Source organism: Loxodonta africana, chromosome 16 (genome assembly GCF_030014295.1).
Source record: "Loxodonta africana isolate mLoxAfr1 chromosome 16, mLoxAfr1.hap2, whole genome shotgun sequence".
Classification (NCBI taxonomy): Eukaryota; Metazoa; Chordata; class Mammalia; order Proboscidea; family Elephantidae; genus Loxodonta; species Loxodonta africana.
In genome coordinates this window covers 24,945,121-24,964,801 of record NC_087357.1, presented here as the reverse complement: position 1 = coordinate 24,964,801, position 19,681 = coordinate 24,945,121, and the positions used below count along the sequence as shown (strand labels likewise).

The window sequence follows — 19,681 nt, the reverse complement described above, 5'->3', positions numbered from 1 at the left end:
CTTGTTAGAGGTTTGAGTGAGAATATACTCAGTGATGTGGTTTTCTTCTCAATTTAGTAAAAAGAGATTGTGTAAAACCTGTGCCAGGACTGAGAGATGGGCCCATTTACCTTAAGCATGACTGAACAGATTTACACTGGCAGGAACACACAGCACAGATCCAATTTAACCAATTTGTATATGTGCTATAATTACATGTGCAGTAATTTTTTAATGGTTGTCATCCATAATTAGGAGTGAAAAAAAAGAAAACCTAAACCCATTGCTGTCAAGTCAATTCCAACTCACAGTGACCCTATAGGACAGAGTAGAACTGCCCCATAGGGTTTCCAGGAGCCGCTTGTGGATTTGAACTGCTGGCCCTTTGGTCAGCCATAGCTCTTAACCACTGTGCTACTAGGGCTCCTAATTAGGGGTAGTTAACTCCAAGTTTAAGTATTCATTGTTTTGATGTGGTATAAAACAGATAGTGGTTTATAGTAACAAATCACTCTATAGATTTGAATACCTTAATAGTTCTGCTTTTTATGTCACTTGTGAGTTGGCATGCTTAATCAAAAAGTGGAAGTTGATTCTCTCTCAGAGAATATCTGAAAGGACCTGTCTCTGAATGTTTTATTTTGTTTTGCTTTGTTTTTCTAGGTTCCAAAGTCTTATGATTTTCATAATTGGTCCTGGAAAAAAAGTAGTTTTAGACATCCGTCATCAATAGAGAGAGACAAATAGAAGACATAGAGTACAGTCTGGCTGGGAGGATGGGTTTTTAAAATACGTTCACTGAAAAATTCGTTATAGGTACTATAAGAGAAGTATGGACAAGGGACCAAAGGAGAGAGGGTGACCAGTTTTACTCGTTGGGGCAGATGTTGGAAGCGAGGGCTGTAGAGTGCCAGGAAAATGTTCATATAGGTGATGACTCTTGAAAGATAAGTAGGTGTTTATCCAAGCAGGTAGAGGGGCCAGGGACAAAGTAGTCTTCTATTTAGTCTTCTATGGTGGGAGCAGAATACAAAAGGCATGGGGAAATTTCCAAGAGTTCAGGTTGGCTGGCATATAGAGTTTAGGATGGGGCTAAAATAAGTAAAAGATGAAGCTGAAGATATCAACAAGGATTATATCATAAAAGAATTTACGTATCATATATGAAATTGGGACTTTATTCTGTGGGAAATGGGGATCCATGTAAGAATTTATAGAAAGGGAGTCAGTATGATCAGGTGTTTTAAAATCTCTGACAGCTGTATTGAGAGTAGATTGATGGAGGCAAGGTTGAAGGCAAAGACATTATTATAATATCCCAGGAGAGAGAGAATGAGAGCCTGAAATAAATCAGTAGTCTCAGGAATGGAGAGGAAGAGACTGGCATGAGAGAAAAAATGATAAAATCAGAAGGAATTAGTTACTAATTGGATGTAGGAGGTTAAGGACAGGTTAAAGAAGACTCCTAGGTTTCTGGCATGGAGAAAGAAAACGGGTGAAGATCCTTTCCGTTCCCTTCTCCTTTTCTCTCTCTCTCAATCTCTCTTTTTTGTGGTGGAGGAACGTGTGAGTAACATGAGTTTGATTTTCAACGTGTGACGGTTGAGATACGTAGACAGCAGTGAGGATATAAAGTGGACAGCTGGAGCCCAAGCTAGAGGCGTGACAGGACTGGAAATACAGATTTTGTGAACTCAGAGAGGAGAAATGATAGTTGAAGCTGTGGGAGGCAGATGAGGTTGCCCAAGGTGAATGTACAGAGTGAGAGGTGTGCCACGGATGGAACTTTGTCAAATACCAAGGTATAAAATTAGCCTTTGTATAGTCACAACGCAAACTAAGAAATTGCCAGTGTAGGGATCTCTTCCAGTCCCAGCCCTGTTTGAGGTTACATTGACTAAAGTACCAGGACTCCTCCTGTGTGACTTAAAACAAATCATTTAACATCCCTGAGCCTAAGTTTCTTCATCTGTCAGATGAGCGGATTGGTTCGTATCAGCAGTTCTAAAAATTTTTTGTGCTCGATTATGCATAACATATGATGTTTCCATGCCCAGAACATTTCTATGGATGTGCTCTGAATTTTGAGCAGTTTCCATTGCTCTGGAGCTTTCTGTCATACAAGAAATGCAAGTAAATTGGAGTTATGTTAAAAAGAAACCTTGAGTCTGCTCTATTATATATTTCAAAAGGCTAATAGTTTACAAATCTGAATACTTAATCACCAATAAGTTACTTGTGATACTTCACAGCTGATAGGCATATACCGATGAAAACCATACTTTAAACCTCCAATCTAGTTAGGTCACTTTCACAGCTCTTTTGAAGTCACAGACCCCTTTGAGAATTTGATGAAGCTTATCAGTGGAGTTGCTTGGGATTCATGGACCCCAGGTTAAGAAATTCCTTGTCGAGATAAATCCCGTTCTCCCCAAAGATTTTATGACTTTGTATGTTACAAAAGGAGCCTTCCTCTTTGGAAGTATACTTTGTGATTAGATTATTGTAGATAACGAATTCTATAACAGTTATAATTTTTAAGTAGTATTGTTTCTTAAAGGCATTATTATTGTTTATATAAGAACTTGTCAAACTTTTCAAATTCTGTGGGCAAACTAGAACCACAGTAACATTAAGAAGAATAAGGTGATAGGACGGGCAACTATTCAGTTGTTTTAAACTAATGCTATATTATCTTTTGGGGGAAGAGGGGAGGGGAATGTGAAGTTAGGTAAGGGTCGTGGTAGTAGGGCAGCCAGAAGGTGACAAAGAGCCCAAGCATGCAGGAGGTTTGAAATAGTGCAAAACAAAACAAAACAAAGAACAACTTGTTCACGGCCGTGTATTTGTCAAAGTCAGTCTTGCCTAAGTGACTTGAGGGTGTTTAGGACTCTGTGTTAGGTGAGCTGAAAAATAATCCTGTAAACCTTTTACCAAAACAAAAAAACCAAACCCGTTGCAGTCAATTCTGACTCATAGCGACCGTATAGGACAGAGTAGAACTACCCCCATAGAGTTTCCAAGGAGTGCCTGGTAGATTCGAACTGCCAGCATTTTGGTTAGCAGCCCTAGCGCTTAACCACTAAACCACCAGGGTTTCCAGTGCTTTAAAAAAGAAAAAGTAGTTTATTTCAATTAAAACAATACTATTTTTAGTTAGAAAATATTCTGGAATATGTATTTCGGTGTTCCCTAAAAAGAGTAGTTTATAATTAGTGCACTAATGCAATATAGGTATCTTACTGATAACTGAATTTTGCCTCGCACTGTTTCTTCATCTTTTTTTTTTTTTTTTTTAACAACTTTGACTATGGAACTAAATCTAAATCTTCTGATAATTTACAAATAAAGTACTACTTCAACAATTTCCATAGTCTGTTATTTCTTGAGAAAGCTTTCACTAATGGTGAAACTATTTGATTTTGTTCTTTGTCTAAAGTTGTATACATACCAGAGAAAATTTAAATTGATTTGGATCTAAACTAGTTATTAAAACATTGAAATTAAAGTAGAATGCACATTTTTCTAAGACTTTTAATGGGTTACTTTGTATTTTATTTTCATGAATTATCATGCAGTTCAGCTTTTTAGCAAATTGCATCCACTGGACCAGTGATGATTAATCCTGGTTCAATGGTCAAGATTGTTGATTGTGAGAACTTATTTCCAGGCTGTGGAATAGCCTAGGGAGGACGTAGTAATTTGGTTTGCATTTGAATTGTGCACTTTGGTGTACATGGTTGTTGGGCAAGTCAGTCCGGTTTCCAATCGAACTGCTTGCCCTTTCCGGGTGGACTTTTTCTCTAACTGTTCTTCCCTTTTTTCTCTTACAGTAATTGTAACTTTACTGGAGGTTGTCTTAGCCTTTAAATCCAGGTGAGATTTTTTTGTTTCATTTTTTAGGAACTAATTTCAAGGATTAAAAAACAGCAGGATTAATGTATTCATAAAGCTTTTCAGAAATATTTTTAAGTTGTATAATAAAAACTTTTCAAATGTGCACATGTGTATTAAAAGAATGAGTATTTACTTTTAATGTATCTGAATTAATGTTTTTTAGAGAAGCTCATTATCATGTAAAGAAATTCCTAGTTTTTTTAAAAAACACTTTTTTTTTTTTTTAAAGTATAGCTGGTCTTTTCTTACACCTTTTAACTTTACTGTGTAACTTGCATTCGAATGTTGCTAGACATTTTACTAACCCATTTGTTGCTATTTCATTTTTACCCAGTCTACTTTTATATTTTTATTTTTCAACCAAGGACGAATAGGTTGGGAAGAATGACATGGTAAAATGAACAAATCTTTCTTTGAGGGGAAAAAAATATCACTGTTGGAGCCACATTTTTGCACTGGATAAGTTCTCCCAGGAGGGGATTGGGAAATTTTAAAGGCTACTTTAGTCCCTTGAAATGAAGGTGCTCTTTTCAAATTATTACATTCAGGTCCTAAATTCTTCATTGAATACATGTTTTAATTCTTGCTGGTACTAAACACGGTAGGGGATACAAAGATAAATCTAGAGTCTTTCCTCAAGCAATATCAAGTCAATTGAGTAAGATGCTCTGTGTTTTAACAATTACAGTATAAAATACAAAGTAGTAAGAGAAGTACAAATTGAGCCGTTCTAGTTCAGAGGGAAGGGCTGATTATTTTTGTCAGCAGTGAAGGAATTAGAAAAGATATTGTTAAGACTCTTTTAAGGTAAAATTTACTAAATACTGAATAACCTGTAACCCGTTGCTGTGTGTCAGTTCCAACTTATGGTGATCCCGCATGTTTCAGACTAGAACCGCACTCTATAGGGTTTTCAATGACTGTAATCTTATAAAAGTAGATTGCCAGATCTTTCTTCCACAGTGCTGCTGGGTAGATTCAAACCACCAATCTTTTGGTTAGTAGCAGAGAGCAAACTGTTTACATCACCCAGGGACCTTTTAAATACTTAATAGAAAAAGAGAAATCTGATTATATAAATGAGACTTTACAGTTTGAGTATATTCTTTGGGAAACCTTATGTAAGAATTTGTCATTTTGCATTATTACATCTTTTGGCCTATTAGACCATTAGTTCTTTGAGAGTAAGAATCGTGTATTTTTATCTTTTTGTTTCTAGTACTTAATACTTTTGCTTATTACATCATTATTACTTTTGTTTATTACATGATTTTTGAGGGAGTGAATCAGGTAGGAACCTAGACATTGCCACACTGAATTAGAAAAGCGTTTCATATATTTGTGTTCTAATTTAACATAGTTGCTGCCCTCTGTAAATGAGCTTCAGAAATTAAAAATATTCATAGAACATCTCTAGTTGATTCTGACTCGTAGCGACCCAATAGGACAGAGTAGAACTGCCCCATAGAGTTTCCAAGGAGTGCCTGGTAGATTTGAACTGCCATCCTTTTGGTTAGCAGCCATAGCTCTTAACCACTACACCACCAGTGTTTCCCTAGTTAAGTAACACTAATACAGCTTTTTTCCAGGGATAAGTTAGTGGTGTCACTGGGGGTGGGTGAGACAAACATCCTCCTTCAAAATAAATTTATCGGCCACAGAAGAAATCTGTGTCACATAAGTAGGTAGCTGGAGAGTCTTCAAATCTTTCCCATGAAATTAATCAATAGTGACCTTTCAATTCAAAATGGGAAACTTATGATTTATAATTTGGAACTGGGTGAGTTTACAGTCTTATCAAATGCTGTTTTTATAAGTGCTCTACTCATAGTACTCAGACTAAATATACTACATATCTGTTATGGTAAATACGCATATTCACACCTAAATAGATTGCAGCATGCATTTGTCGAGGATTGGATTTTGACTACAGTCTTACCAGTGGAATCTCACTGTAAAGCAATTCCTGGCCTGAGGAAGAGCATCAACAATTGAAGTTGAAGGGAGGAAGCTGCTTGCTTTCCCTGACAACTTTTCCCCAGCACACATAGTTTGAAGTAGAGCACCGATGCTGATATTTCCACCAGAAGAACCTCCTCTGTTGCGGTATAGCATTTTGAGCTGTTAGGTATGTCAAAAGAAAAAAAATGTCAAGGATTTATATAAATGTTATTTATTTATATAATTCTAGGAGGATCAAAAGCTTTGAAGAATATGAAATTCCATCATAAAGTGAAATTTTTCTTAATATATAAACGGAACGGGCTAATGGGAAAGGAGTAGCTCTAAGAGCCTGAGTTGTGCTGCTTAATGGTAGGACTTTGGGGAAGTTGCTGACTCTTTCTAGACCTTGTTTTCCTCGTTTACAAAATGGAGATAATATTTGTCTCATTAAACTAGTGGTGAGCGTTAAATATGTATGTAGATCAGTTAGCATAGCGACCCTATAGGACAGAGTAGAAAAGATTGATGACCTTTTGGTTAACAAGCCGAGTGCTTTAAATACTGTGCCACCAAGGCTTCTCCCAGTGCATAGTAAGTGCTTCAGAAATAGTGGCTGCTAATGAAACATTGTAATATTGATTTGAAAATACGTGGTTTAAAATTGAAAAAGACTAAAACTTGAAATACTGTCATGATCCAGGATAATTTTGTTCTTTTTGTTGTTTTATGGAGTTTGCATTTAGGTGATGCTGAGGTGCAGTGCAGTTCTGAAGTGATGTCTAGGTTTGTCCTTAGGTCACAGCTGTTGATTATTAAGATGCAATTTGTCACCCTAAACACAGTAGGATGGAATTTTCACCAGATGACTTTTTGTGTTTTAAGGGTCATGCTTTTCTAGTGTGTCCTGAATAATGACAGCTAGTTCAAAGCAGTGAAATACATGTAACTCACTACTCTTTAATATTTTAGGTGGCTTAGGGTAGTTGTAAGAGTCTTTCTATGGATCATTTACATTTTTAAAATCCAACAATATAAAAAAACCTACTCTCTGCAAAGTAGATTTACCAAATTAATATACTTTTAGCAACCATATGAATAATAATTAGGCTTAGACGGTTTTACATAATGTACTTACAGTTGGAGGACTTGGATTCTAGTGCAGACTCCACTGCTTGATGACTACAAGTTGTTTGGCTAACTCTCAGCCTCAGACTGCTCGTGCATAAATGCACACTGCAACACTGAAGTTTTTTTCGTACAATCATCGTGACGTTCAAATTAATTCTGGTGCTTCTTAATGGGAATATGTTAGAATCAGATGTGAGCATTTTCCAAATATGTATTTACCTGGGCCCCATTCCATGTCTTCTCAATCTGAATCTTTGCAGGTTGCAGCCTAGGTAATTTTTATATGCGACCCTGGTTAAGAACCATTTTATGCAAACCTTGTCTTAGGCTGGGTTCTCTAAAGAAGCCAAATCAGTAAAGTGTATAAATACATAGAGAGATTTATATCAAGAAAATGGCTTACGCAGTTGTAGAGGCTGAAACGTCCTGAGTCCGTGGGTCAGAATAGAGGCTTCTCCTAATTCATGTACATGCAGGGCTGTGAAACCCAAGATCAGCAGGTCAGAGAGCAGGATTCTTGCTCACTGGCTTTGAAGATCGACACATCCCAAGATTGACAGGCAAGACCGAAGGTAAGCTGCTAGCTCAAGTACCAAGAACCAGAGGTCACACCAACAGGAGCCAACTGCAGAATCCAGAGCAAGCAAAAGCCCGCAAACCTTGCCAGAATGTCCATTTATATTCAGTGCAGTCCACACACCCAAGGAAACTCCCTTACAACTGATTGGCTATCATAGCAGATCCCATCATGGAGGTGATCACATTATCTCAAATCTCATCATGGAAGTGATCACAACATAACAGGACTGTGAAACTACTTCATAACTGCCAAACCACTGACAATCATGGCCCAGCTAAGTAGACACACAACATTAACCATCACACTATAATATTCCTCTTTGTATCTTAAATGATTATTTTGGGACCAGTGGAGAGAAAAACTTTAGTCATGCCATTTATCATAAGGTTGTTTAGGAAAATAAGAAAAGACAACCATAGGAAAAAGACTCAGTTGCAGAAATAGAAGTGAGCAAGGTAGCTTCTTAGATACAGAAATGAAAAATCAATTTAAATTTCAGGGATTTCTCACCAACAGAATTGTTCCATGTGTATCCCCAGTCAAAATTTTAAAAATGAATGTTTTAAAATCAGACTCAACTAATAAGAATGGTTCAACTAATAAGAACCACTGTCCCATTTGAAACAGACATATTACGATGTTTTAAAAAGATCATATTGCTCTCTAAAATGGTTTTTGCATGATATGAAAAATGGATCCTCCTATAGATCAGTCATTGTTCGGCAAAATTATGCTAATGTGGGATATTCTTTAGTAATTTTCTCATTCCATTTGATTGCCTTTCTTTGGAACGGGCACAAGTAATCTCTTCCAGTAGGTTGGCTAAGTAGCTGTCTTCCAGATTTCTTGACATGGACCAGTAAGCACTTCCAGCATTGCATTCATTTTTTGAAGTATCTTAGTTGGCATTCCTACTTGACAGCATCTAACAACAACAACGTATATCAGTGGAAGTATAATTGGGTATATTCTTTTTGGAGAGCAGTTTGACACTGTCAAAATTAATATTGTATATAATCTTTAACAATTCCCCTTCTGGGGATTTTTTTTATAGGTGTGCTAACAAATATGCGCAAAGAAATATATACAAGGGTATCACTGCAACATTGTAATAGTCAAAGACAAAATCTATATACCTACTAAGAGGAAATTTGTTAAATAACAGTATATCCGTAGAATAGAATGGATGTCCATACAATAGTATCCATACAACAATATAGCCATACTGTGCAACCTTTTAAAAACAGATGGATATGTAAGTCCTGATGCAGAATGAACTCCAAGTTATGCTATTATGGAACACAGAAACATGGAGAGCAGTGTGCAGCCTGCTGCTTTTGTAAAAACAGGTGGGAAGAGGTAATGGAAAGAATCATAAGAAACCTGCAAAAGTGGTTGCTTTTAGAAAGAGATTCAAGGTTGGGAGGAAGATTAATTTCCTTGTGTAGACTCTTTTGGGTTGTTTGACTTTTTTTGTACCTTTGAATTTTTTTTACCATGGTATTATTTTCTAAGTAAGTTGAAAAAAAAGTTTAGAACACACTAAAAAGATTTGATAGCATCTGTTGTCTCACTTTATCTGCCTGGAAAATGAGCAAGAGGTAGGATCACCACTCTCCTGAGGAAAACACTTCAGAATGGCTGCTCATAAGCTGCCTTTTTCAGGCAACAGGTCTGTGTTACTGAGTATCTGGGGCAAATCATTAGCTTCCTTAGACAACTTAAAGTGAGGGTTCCTCTTGTGCACAAGTAGACCACAGTTATTTTGACAAATACCAAATCCATTGCCACTGAGTTGATTCTGACCCGTAGCAACTCTATAGGACAGAGTAGAACTGCTCCATAGGGTTTCCAAGGCTGTAATCTTTACGGAAGTAGACTGCCACATCTTTCTCCCTCAGAGCAGCTGGTGAGTTTAAACCACCTACCTTTGGGTTAGCAGCCAAGCATTTAATTACTGTCCCACAAGGGCTCCTTTATTTTGACAAGTAGGTTATGCTGAATGCATAAATAAATGAATATGTGAATAAATATTTTTAAGGCTGAAAACCATTTCAGAGGTTGTATATTTGAAAGTAAAGAAAGTACAAGTGAATCAAATGAAAGGGTCTAAGGCCCATTCAGAGACAGGGTTGCTGTAAAGATTGTGGAAAAAGGGAATTTTGTTAGAGCTTGAAGAAAACATTACATAGTCAGATACAGCGCAGGGACAACCATATAGAAAAGAAGTATATCATGCTGTGTTAAGGTATAAATGATAATGAGGCCTTCAAGAATCTATTCTGAGGAGGACCAAATACCTAATTAAGAAAATGAAAAAAAGCACATGGGAATAGCTGTATAAACACAATAGGAAAGATAGAACTTTTATTTTTGTTAATGAGCAAATTTACCTTCCCAGTAGTATTGTAAATATGATCCAGGTGGCTGAGCGCATAAGATCGTGGTAGGGTGGGGGGAGTAAACCCAACAATTTACCATAGTAATTTTTGACATTTTCACATTTACTTCAATAGAGAGAAAAAATTACATTTGTTGTTGGAGGATGCTCTTGGATTCACTTTGAAGTAGATAAATTTAAGTAATGTCAGTTTTTGTATGGGCCTTAATGTGGATATTTGTTTTCTGTGGCAAATGGTAATTAGATAGGAAATGGCTTTTACTTTTTAATGATCCCTTCTCAAAATATCTTTGTTGATTATTACTATTAGAATGATGAAATAATAGGTATAAAACTGGAAGGCACTATCTAGCTGGATTCTATAAGGTTGCCACTATGTATTTTTATTTTGCATTTCTATTAATATTCCATTGGAATGTAGTTTTTTTTTTTTTACTTTGTTTTTATCTAAAAAAAAAAAAAAAAAAGCAGTAATTGGAACCTTTACTGACTATCAGCAGTCTAATCTTTACCGGGAATTTAATAGAACCACTGGTTCATTTTCATTGAGGATTATTGATTGCTGTCATCAGTTAGAGAAATGAGAATGGGTGAGAGTCCCTTAAAACAGAAATTTTAAATGAAACTTTAAGTCTAATGTGTACATGGTTGATTGGAATGTTAATGGGTTCAGTTTTCATGGAAAGCAATTTATCAATATTTAAAAAAAAATATTTAGCAAAGATGAATTGTGCTTACCCCTTGTCCTATCAATTACATTTCTAGGAATTTACCTTACAGTTTTACTTGGAAAAAATGTATAAAGTTTTATGTACAAGGATGTTTATTTACAGCAGAGTTGGTAATAAATTTTTTTTTAAAAAAAAGCCTGAAAATGGAGGATTACTGTGGCATAATTGTACACTGTAACCATTAAAGAATGAGATCATTCTGTGTAACTCAGAATAAAATATCCATGGTATATTAACTTTTTAAGAAAATAAGTTGTAGAACAGAATATATAATACCAGTATTTTTTAAAAAGTACGAATGAGAATGTTTCTCTTTATATATGCTGAGAAAATATATGAAAGAATACCTGCCAAACTCTGATGAAAGTTTAATTTGTGAGCATGGTATGAGTATGTATTACTTTTGCAATAATACATTTTTAGAAATCAGGAGTGTAGTGTAAAGATTAAAAGCTGTAAAGCTTAGTCACGAAATACTTTAGTGCTATCAGATAATGCTAATATTATTGGTGTGTAACGGATGGAGCACAGGGTTTAGAAGTCCTGGATTCATATTTTGGGACAACCATTCAACTATCTGCAAGATCTTGGGAGAAAGCCAGTCTCTAGAGGCCAGCATTCTTACTTTTAAAGGAAATGCACGTGAAGTGTTTAGCATAGTGTTTGACATCTCATTAAGTGCCCAATAAATATTAGCTACTCTTATGTTCTGGTGAAATTTTCCTTGATTGACATGATGTCAAACTGGAAAAAATACCAGAAGTACAAGAAACAGGAATAAGCCATGGTAATAAAACACCCAGGCAGATGTATTCACCATATTTGATTCAACTGCTGAACTTTTTGCCCCGATGCTCTGAATTATTTTGGTGTTGTGTAGGCATAGAAAATAGTGGTGAATCAATGTCTTTATACAAAAACCACTCAGCTGCTTGTCACCTTATGCTTTATTTCAGAAATATGACATGTGGAACTTCCTAAACATTACTTTGCATTAAAAAATATGTGTATTTTGGGTTAAGTGCTGAGTATAGTATTCCATATTTGGTAAAGTCAATCGAAAATGTTGTTAGGTGCTGTAGAGTTGGTTCCGACTCACAGTGACCCTAAGCACAGCAGAACGAAACACTGCCCGGTCCTGCACCATCTTGACAATCGTTATGCTTGAACCCATTGTTGCAGCCACTGTGTCAGTCCACCTTGTTGAGAGTCTTCCTGTTTTCCACTGACCCTGTACTTTGCCAAACATGATGTCCTTCTCCAGGGACTGATCCCTCCTGACAACATGTCCAAAGTATGTAAAACGCAGACTCGCCATCCTTGCTTCTCAGGAGCATTCTGGTTGTATGTACTTCAAAAGCAAAGGTTGCCAAATTTTACAGCTTAAGCTATTGAGGTAATGATGTTATATCTAAGGTTCAAAATGTTTAATAATTATTTACAATGTTAATAACTTAGTTTTTTTTTTTTTTACTTTTCATATTATAAGACTAAGAAAAGCCCAGGTTAAAAATAAGTGATGAATTAAAAGTTTAAGTAAATCAAAAGGGCCACATGAACCAGAGACTACATCATCCTGAGACCAGAAGAACTAGATGGTGTCTGGCCACAACTGATGACTGCTCTGACAGGGAACACAACAGAGAACCCCTGAGGGAGCAGAAGAACAGTGGGATGCAGACCCCAAATTCTCATAAAAAGACCAGACTTAATGGTCTGACTGAGACTAGAAGGACCCTGGTGGTCGTGGCCCCCAGACCTTCTGTTGGCCCAGGACAGGAACCATTCCCAAAGCCAACTTGTCAGACGTGGATTGGATTGGACAATGGGTTGGAGAGGGTTACTGGTGAGGAGTGAGCTTCTTGGATCAGGTGGACACTTGAGCCGATGTAGGCATCTCCTGCCTGGAGGGGAGATGAGAAGGTAGAGGAGGTTAGAAGCTGGCAAAATGGACACGAAAAGAGAAAGTGGAGGGAGGGAGCGGGCTGTCTCATTAGGGGGAGCGTAATTGGGCGTATGTAGCAAGGTGTATATAAGGTTTTGTGCGAGAGAATGACTTGATTTGTAAACTTTCACTTAAGGCACAATAAAAGTAAAAAAAAGTTTAAGTAGATCAAGGATGGTAGCTCAACTGCCTAACAATAAAGGAGGAAATCAGAAAACCTGAATTCCAGTCTTAACTCTACCACTTACTGTGTCTTCAGTAAATTCCTTAAACTTCTCTAAGCATGGGATGGATCTTAATCTGTGAAATGAAGGTATAATTTTACAAAGTTGTTTTGAGCATACAATGAAAGATGGATATGAAACTAGAAGGCATTATGCAGATACAAGGAGCTATGTCATCTTTTTCTGATCTAAACTTTCTTTGCAAGGTATGTTTTATTAGATGACGTAAAAGCCCATCATGCCAATTTTCTTAATGGAATGAGACAATAATGGTAAAATGGAGCATTTGTTGTAAAACTATGCTAACCGCTATGAAATCTTTTGGCATAGCTAAACATGCAGACTAATATAATAGAGTGCCTGTGATAGCACATATGTGAGTTCATGACCTGAAGCCTGTTGAATTGCTAAAGAATTTTAAGTCAGCAAAGACATTAATCCAAACTACATCACAATTCCAAGTGTTCTTAATGAGATGACTAGCAGCCTCACTACTACCCTGCCACAGCTCCAAGGTTTAGGCTTGGGGGAATGTAAATCCTCAAGCTGACATAATTCAAAAAGGGTTCCCATGATCCTCAAATGTATATGAATATTTAGTTCCATGAATAAATTGCACACCAGCGTTATGCTGTTCCATTTTGCATTTGCAGACTTTACATTCCTGAATTGAATGGTATATTTTTAATCAACTGGTTCCTTTAATGATTAATTTCAGACATGCACAATAGTATTTATAAAAGGCAGGGAAATGGAAGTGAGATCAAGGATTAAAAGAATTAATCTTGACCTTTTATATTGAGAATTAAAAGTATTTTGAGGATGACACCTCAGCTAAGGTGGGTTTTTTGTTTTTCCCCAGTATCATAATAGTAGACAATTTTTAAAAGTAGGAAAATACCTTTCCTGATGATTGGGGAAGATACGGAATATTTTGCAAAATTATTCCAAGATTCAGAGTAACCCAAACCAAACCTATTGCCATCGAGTTGATTTTGATACATAGCAGTATTATAGGACAGAGTAGAACTGCCCCAAATGGTCTCTAAGGCTGTAATCTTTGTGGAAGTAGACTGCCACATCTTTCTCCTGCAGAGCAGCTGGTGGGTTCAAACCACTGATCTTTCAGCTAGCAGCCGGAAGGCTTAACCACTGAGCCACCAGGGCTCCGTGGATTTGGACTAGAAGGTGAAAAATTAACTTTGTGGTTTAGAGTGTTAATTTGCTCTGACCAAGAGTTACCAGCAGGAAATAGAAAATGGACAAATCAGATTTTTCATCTGGTCAACACTGAATATATTCACAAAAGGATTGAATTTTAAACAAGTGGCATATATTTAAATTCTAAGATCCCCAACCCCTGCTAAATAAAACTTGATGAAGTTACTTTGTAGCTCACCTTCCTCAGAAGTACCCTTCCCATGAATCTAGGGCAGAAGATTCCTTTCTTTTGATTGGTCTTCATAGCCTCCAAAGGGACTACTTTATTTGTGCAGTAGCTATAGTAGTAGGAAGACAGCATTATAATTAGATTATTTTTGGTTCATTCCAGGCCCAGGTCTTCATGAGAAAGTTGTTTGGATTCCTGTGGTCAGTGGTATAAGGAAACGCTAGGTTGTTAACAGTTTCCAATGATTTCCTCAAGAGTTCCTTTGGTTGCAAAATATTTTGATGCCTTTGTTGATAAGAAGTGAGGTGGGGTGAGGGGATACTGACTCAGTGCATTTCTTGTGAAATCTGTGATACCCAGATATTCTTCCCTCACATCTCTAATTGTCCCTTCATTAACCCCTTCTCTTATACTCCACCCCATACTTTTCCAACTGGGTATATGTGTTTTTTTATATGTGACAGCTTTTTTCTGCATTGAACATATGAAGTTGTTGTTACTTATCCAAAAGTAATTGCCAGTAATTTTCCCTAATAGTTGCTTTGGAAAATTCTCCTTCCTTTCAAAAGATGCAGGAAATCATTTTCACTGACCAAGAGGTGTTTTTGTTTTTTACCACCCAATCTTTTTATCATTTTATTCCTAGACTAGAGAAAGGTGTCTTGAAAACTTGAAAGGTATTCTTTGGAACATGGAACATTACGTTTTTAAAGAGATAATCACATTAAATGTAATGTTTGATTAGCAGGCAATATACCGAATTGGATGGTTATATGAATCTGGGGATTTTTGTTTATGATGTTACTTTTCCTTTACATTGTTTTGTAATTATAGATTATACTATTACCAATTACATTCTTGGGATATACTAATGGGACATACTTAAAACGTTTAGACTGTTCACTTTGAAGAGGAAAGATATGTACTGAAAACTGTAAACATGGTATTACAACACATGGTATTAAATATTGAAAAATGCATATGATTTAGCCCATGGATCAAAACAACCAGGAAGGGACAATGATGTGTCTGAAGGATTTGGTAATAAAATGTGATGGACTGAAGGCTTTGGTTATAGTGAACCACAAGAGCACAGAGTTTGTAAACTAAAGAATGACAGATTTTCCATATGCAACTTTTAAGATATCATCAAGCACATTCTGGTTTGTTTGTTTGTTTTTCTTTTTATTGTGCTTTAGGTGAAAGTTCACAGCTGAGGTTAATTTCTCATTCAAGATTTTATGCACATATTGTTTTTCTTGGACATTAGTTTCAATCCCCAAGTTCCCTCCCCCTTTCTACCCCAGATTGCCTGTGTCCATTTGATCACTTCCTGTCCCTTCCTGCCATCTCATCCTGCTTTTGAACAGGAGCTGCCCATCTGATCATGTATATCTGATTGAACTAAGAAGCATGTTCCTCATGTGTGTTATTTTTTGTTTTATAGTCCTGTCTAGTCTTTGTCTGAAGAGTGGGCTTTGGGAATGGTTTCAGCTCTGGGTTAACAGAGCATCCGGGGACCATAGTTTCAGGCGTCCTTCCAGTCTCTGTCAGCCCATTAAAACCAAAAAACCAAACCCATTGCTGTCGAGTCGATTCCGACTCATAGTGACCCTATAGGACAGAAGAGAACTGCCCCATAGAGTTTCCAAGGAGCGCCTAGTGGATTCGAACTGCCCACCTGTTGGTTAGCAGCCATAGCTCTTAATCCGCTACACCGCCAGGGTTTCCTAAGACCATTAAGTCTGGTCTTTTTACGTGAATTTGAATGCTGTTCTGTGTTTTTCTCCTGCTCTGTCTGGAGCTCTTCTGTTGTGTTCCCTGTCAGGGTAGTCATTGGTGGTAGCCAGGCACCATCTAGTTCTTCTGGTCTCAGACTGATGGAGTCCCTGGTTCAGTTGGTCCTTTAGTCCTTTGGGCTAGTATTTTCCTTGTGTCTTTGGTTTTCTTCATTCTCCTTTGCTTTGAGTGGGGTGGGACCAATAGATGTATCTTAGATGGCCACTTGCAAGCTTTTAAGACCCCAGACACTACTTAGCAAAGTGAGACGTAGAACATTTTCTTTATAAAGTATGTTGTGCCACTTGACCTAGATGTCCTCTGAAACTATGGTCCCCAGGCCCCGGCCCCAGCTACTCTTGTCACTTGAAGTGTTCGGACGTTTCTAGGAAACTTCTTTGCTTTTGCTTTGGTCTAGTTGTCAGGCACATTCTGAAGAGAGAGCTGTGCAGGTCCAGAATGGGAACTCTTTAGAATTTTATGAATCAACTTTTTATGTTTAATGAAATATTTAAATGCAGAGAATGCTTTTTCATGGAGAAATACAGTTTCATTTGCTTTTAGTAGTTGATGCCTTAAATTGTTTTGTTATTAAATATCTTCTGTGGAAATGTGGAATTTAAAAGGAATATTTTTGCTTTGTAAAGACTTTTTTGCTGTTTTTTTTTTTTTTTTCCTTAAAGACCAGAAGTTGGGAACCAGTGCTCTGGTTCACTGGTCCTTAAGTGTAGTTGTTCTTTGCATCAACTGGGGAGCTTAAAAAAAATACTGACATCTTGGTCCCATTCCCAGGGTTCTGATTCAGACGGTATTGGGATATTTTGGGTGATTCAAATTTTCAGTAAAGTTTGAAAACCACTGCTCTAGACAGTGAAATGAAACTAGACGAAAAAATTAAAATGCATTCCTCAGGATTATGAATAATATAAACTCCATGAGGGCAGGGAATTAGTTCTCCACTGTGTCCCTAGTATGGAAGATGGTATCAGGTGCATAGTAGGCACCCAAAGAATTTTTGTTGAATTAAGGAATATACTTATTAAGGATTAGTATAATTTATTTAAAGAATAAACCATTTGAGCATCAGTTTTTTGAAGTAATCTGAAATTTAAGAACTGGTAAGGAGACCTGGTGGCGCAGTGGTTAAACATTAGGCTGCTTACCGAAAGGATGGCAGTTTGAACCCACTAGCCACTCTGAGAGGAAGATGTGGCAGGCTGAGTCCGTGAAGACTTACAGCCTTAACCCTATGGAGCAGTTCTACTGTGTCCTACAGGGTCGCTATGAGTTGGAATCAACTCAACAGCAACAGATTTGGGTTTGGGTTGGTTTTATAAGAGCTAATTTTTTTCTTTTAATGATGAGTTAGTGATGGATGAATCCTTTTTTGTGTGTATGAAGGAAAAGCTGAAGCTAGATACTCATTTTCAAAACTTACAGATAAAAATCCCTGCGTGAATATGAAGTGGAAGCATGTTCTTCTCATTCATTTCAGTGTGTTTGCACTTCAGATAACTCACTGGGACAAAAATGATTTTCCTACTGAAGCTAGCCCCTGTCATGAAACGTTTTGTTGATGTAGCTGTTTTTCCCTTTATCTCTTGCAAAACATTTTTTCTGCTATATGCATGTATTTTGCTCTTCCTTTGGTTTGTGTGTGTGCGCGTTTGTGTTTAATAAAAGCACCGCTCTGTCTCCTTCCTTCAGGAAACACCTTTTTTTTTTTTTAATATGATGCAGTCAGTTTTTGTCATTTCCACGTTAATGTGAACTAAGAAGTCATCCTTTTCTTGTGAAACGGAAATTTCCCAGCTGCTCGTAAATTGTGGAGCCTGCTGTGGGAGAGGGCAAGATCTCAGAAAGAGTTCCTTCTCTTTTCCATGTGTTCTTTATTACTTTTTCCATATAGCCGATCTCATTTCTAAGGTGTACCATCCAGTTGATAAGATGGTGATGTCCTGTTTAAGAATTAGCTCTGTTTTTGTGTATTAGACCCATGGCAATAGTGTTTGTGAGGACTGTGGCAACACTGCTGTGCTTTCCTCTGATTTAAAAGGTAAGCTGGGAAATCAAAAGACATTGAAAGGGGTATTATTTTGAAAGTAATTCTATAGTGTGTTCTTGGTAGAAATGCTAACCACTTCCTCTTTTCTGTCTAAACACGCCCATTTGAGCATATCACCGTTTCCTTTGTTTTGAGCCTCTCTCATTTGTATATGTAGAACTGCCATTTGGAATATGATCTCCTGCTGATGCACCTGGATACCTCTAATCAGAATCTTAGTACAAGAATCAATTGCAGAGTTTTCTAAAGTGGAGCTGTAGGAAGGACCTTACTGCTGTTAAACTGTCATCAGCCCCAAAATATCTCGTTTGCACGTGCTGCTCCTGGTACCTGGAACACACGGTCTCTCTGTTTCTCTGCTTGGCTAGTTCTTATCCATACAAATTCAGTTCACATGTTGGCTTCATTATGAAGTTTTCTCTTTCTACCTCCATTGCTTTAGACCTCATTAGGTAGTTGCCTGTGAAGGATAAGAAATTTAATTATATTTTGGTGCCCTGGAAATAACTTCCCAAAACAAGAAACTAAGGATCATCTGTACAGGTATGGACTTCGTAAGAGCAAAAGCTGGTTTTATCATTCTTGCTACAATGTGTTCCTCCAAAGGAGTGCAACCAACACGTTAGCCCCACATAGTATTTTTTTTGTGAGGAGGAGTGGGATACATCCCAAAATACTTGTCATCCATAGACTTACTGGCACTTCATCGATGCTGTTTGAATGGGTGTATTACACAGGCTTGGTCAAAGGGTGAATGTGCACTGGGACTGTAAAGGGAATAGAGTTGGGGCTTGGGAACATTTTTGTTTTTCAGATTGCTGACTTCCTGTTCAGCTAAGGAGATAGTCTTGTAACTTTGCCATTCAGCTAAGGAGATAGCCTTGTAAGCTTGACAGATCACAGCTGTGTCCTGTACTTTGTGTGAGAATGAGTTTTCTTTCCCTCTGTTCATCTAATTTTTCTAATTTCGTAATGTATTAAAGTTTATTCCAGTGTTTGATGAAGCAAGTCGTTGGATATATGCCCAGATAAGAATGTGAACAATGGTCAAATACTAAGTTGTAGGCAGAGAGTGAATTAAATATGGGGTGTGTGTGTGCTGTAAAACCTGAATGACAAGGAGAAACTCCCTCTGAATAAATTTTTAAGAAAAGGTCCCAAAGCACTTGGACATTTTAGCCGAGTGCTATAATTGAAACAGTCTCCTATTTCTTTTAAAAACCACACAATTCCTTCATAAAGAACCAAATATTTGCTCTGTATTCTAACCATGCCGTTTTATTCTCTCTCAAAACTTAGAACAGCTTCAGGATGTTGCTTATTTCATTTCATCATTCTAAACATCTTTGATTACCACTAGAACAATATTAACTACTCAGACCTCCTTCCTTCCTTGGGATTTTATACTCCAATGTCTGTTTAAACCTAATACTGTAATACATCTGCTCACAGCAGAACCAAATTCATTTCTTGGACAAACAGATAGCTTGGATGTGTTTTTCAGTATCTCGTCTCAGATGAGGAGGGATATTTCATTGATGATACGGAAGAATGACAATTGACATGTCCCTTAGGAGGGAGGATTCCAAGTTAAGCATTTCTGAGGCAGCTTTAACTT

The 19,681-nt window shown here is 37.1% G+C and overlaps 1 protein-coding gene across 2 annotated transcripts in view; it reads left to right on the top strand.

Annotated features, from left to right (window-relative positions):
* Positions 1-19,681, top strand: part of ADD3 (adducin 3) — a 141,302-nt gene that overhangs the window by 42,996 nt on the left and 78,625 nt on the right. Inside the window, exon 2 of one of the 2 annotated variants that reach the window (XM_023546742.2) lies at positions 3,813-3,855. The exons of the other annotated variant lie outside the window; for it this stretch is intronic. The gene's annotated coding sequence lies outside the window, so the exon portion shown is untranslated. The remainder of the gene's footprint in view (positions 1-3,812; positions 3,856-19,681) is intronic. 2 annotated transcript variants of the gene reach the window in all.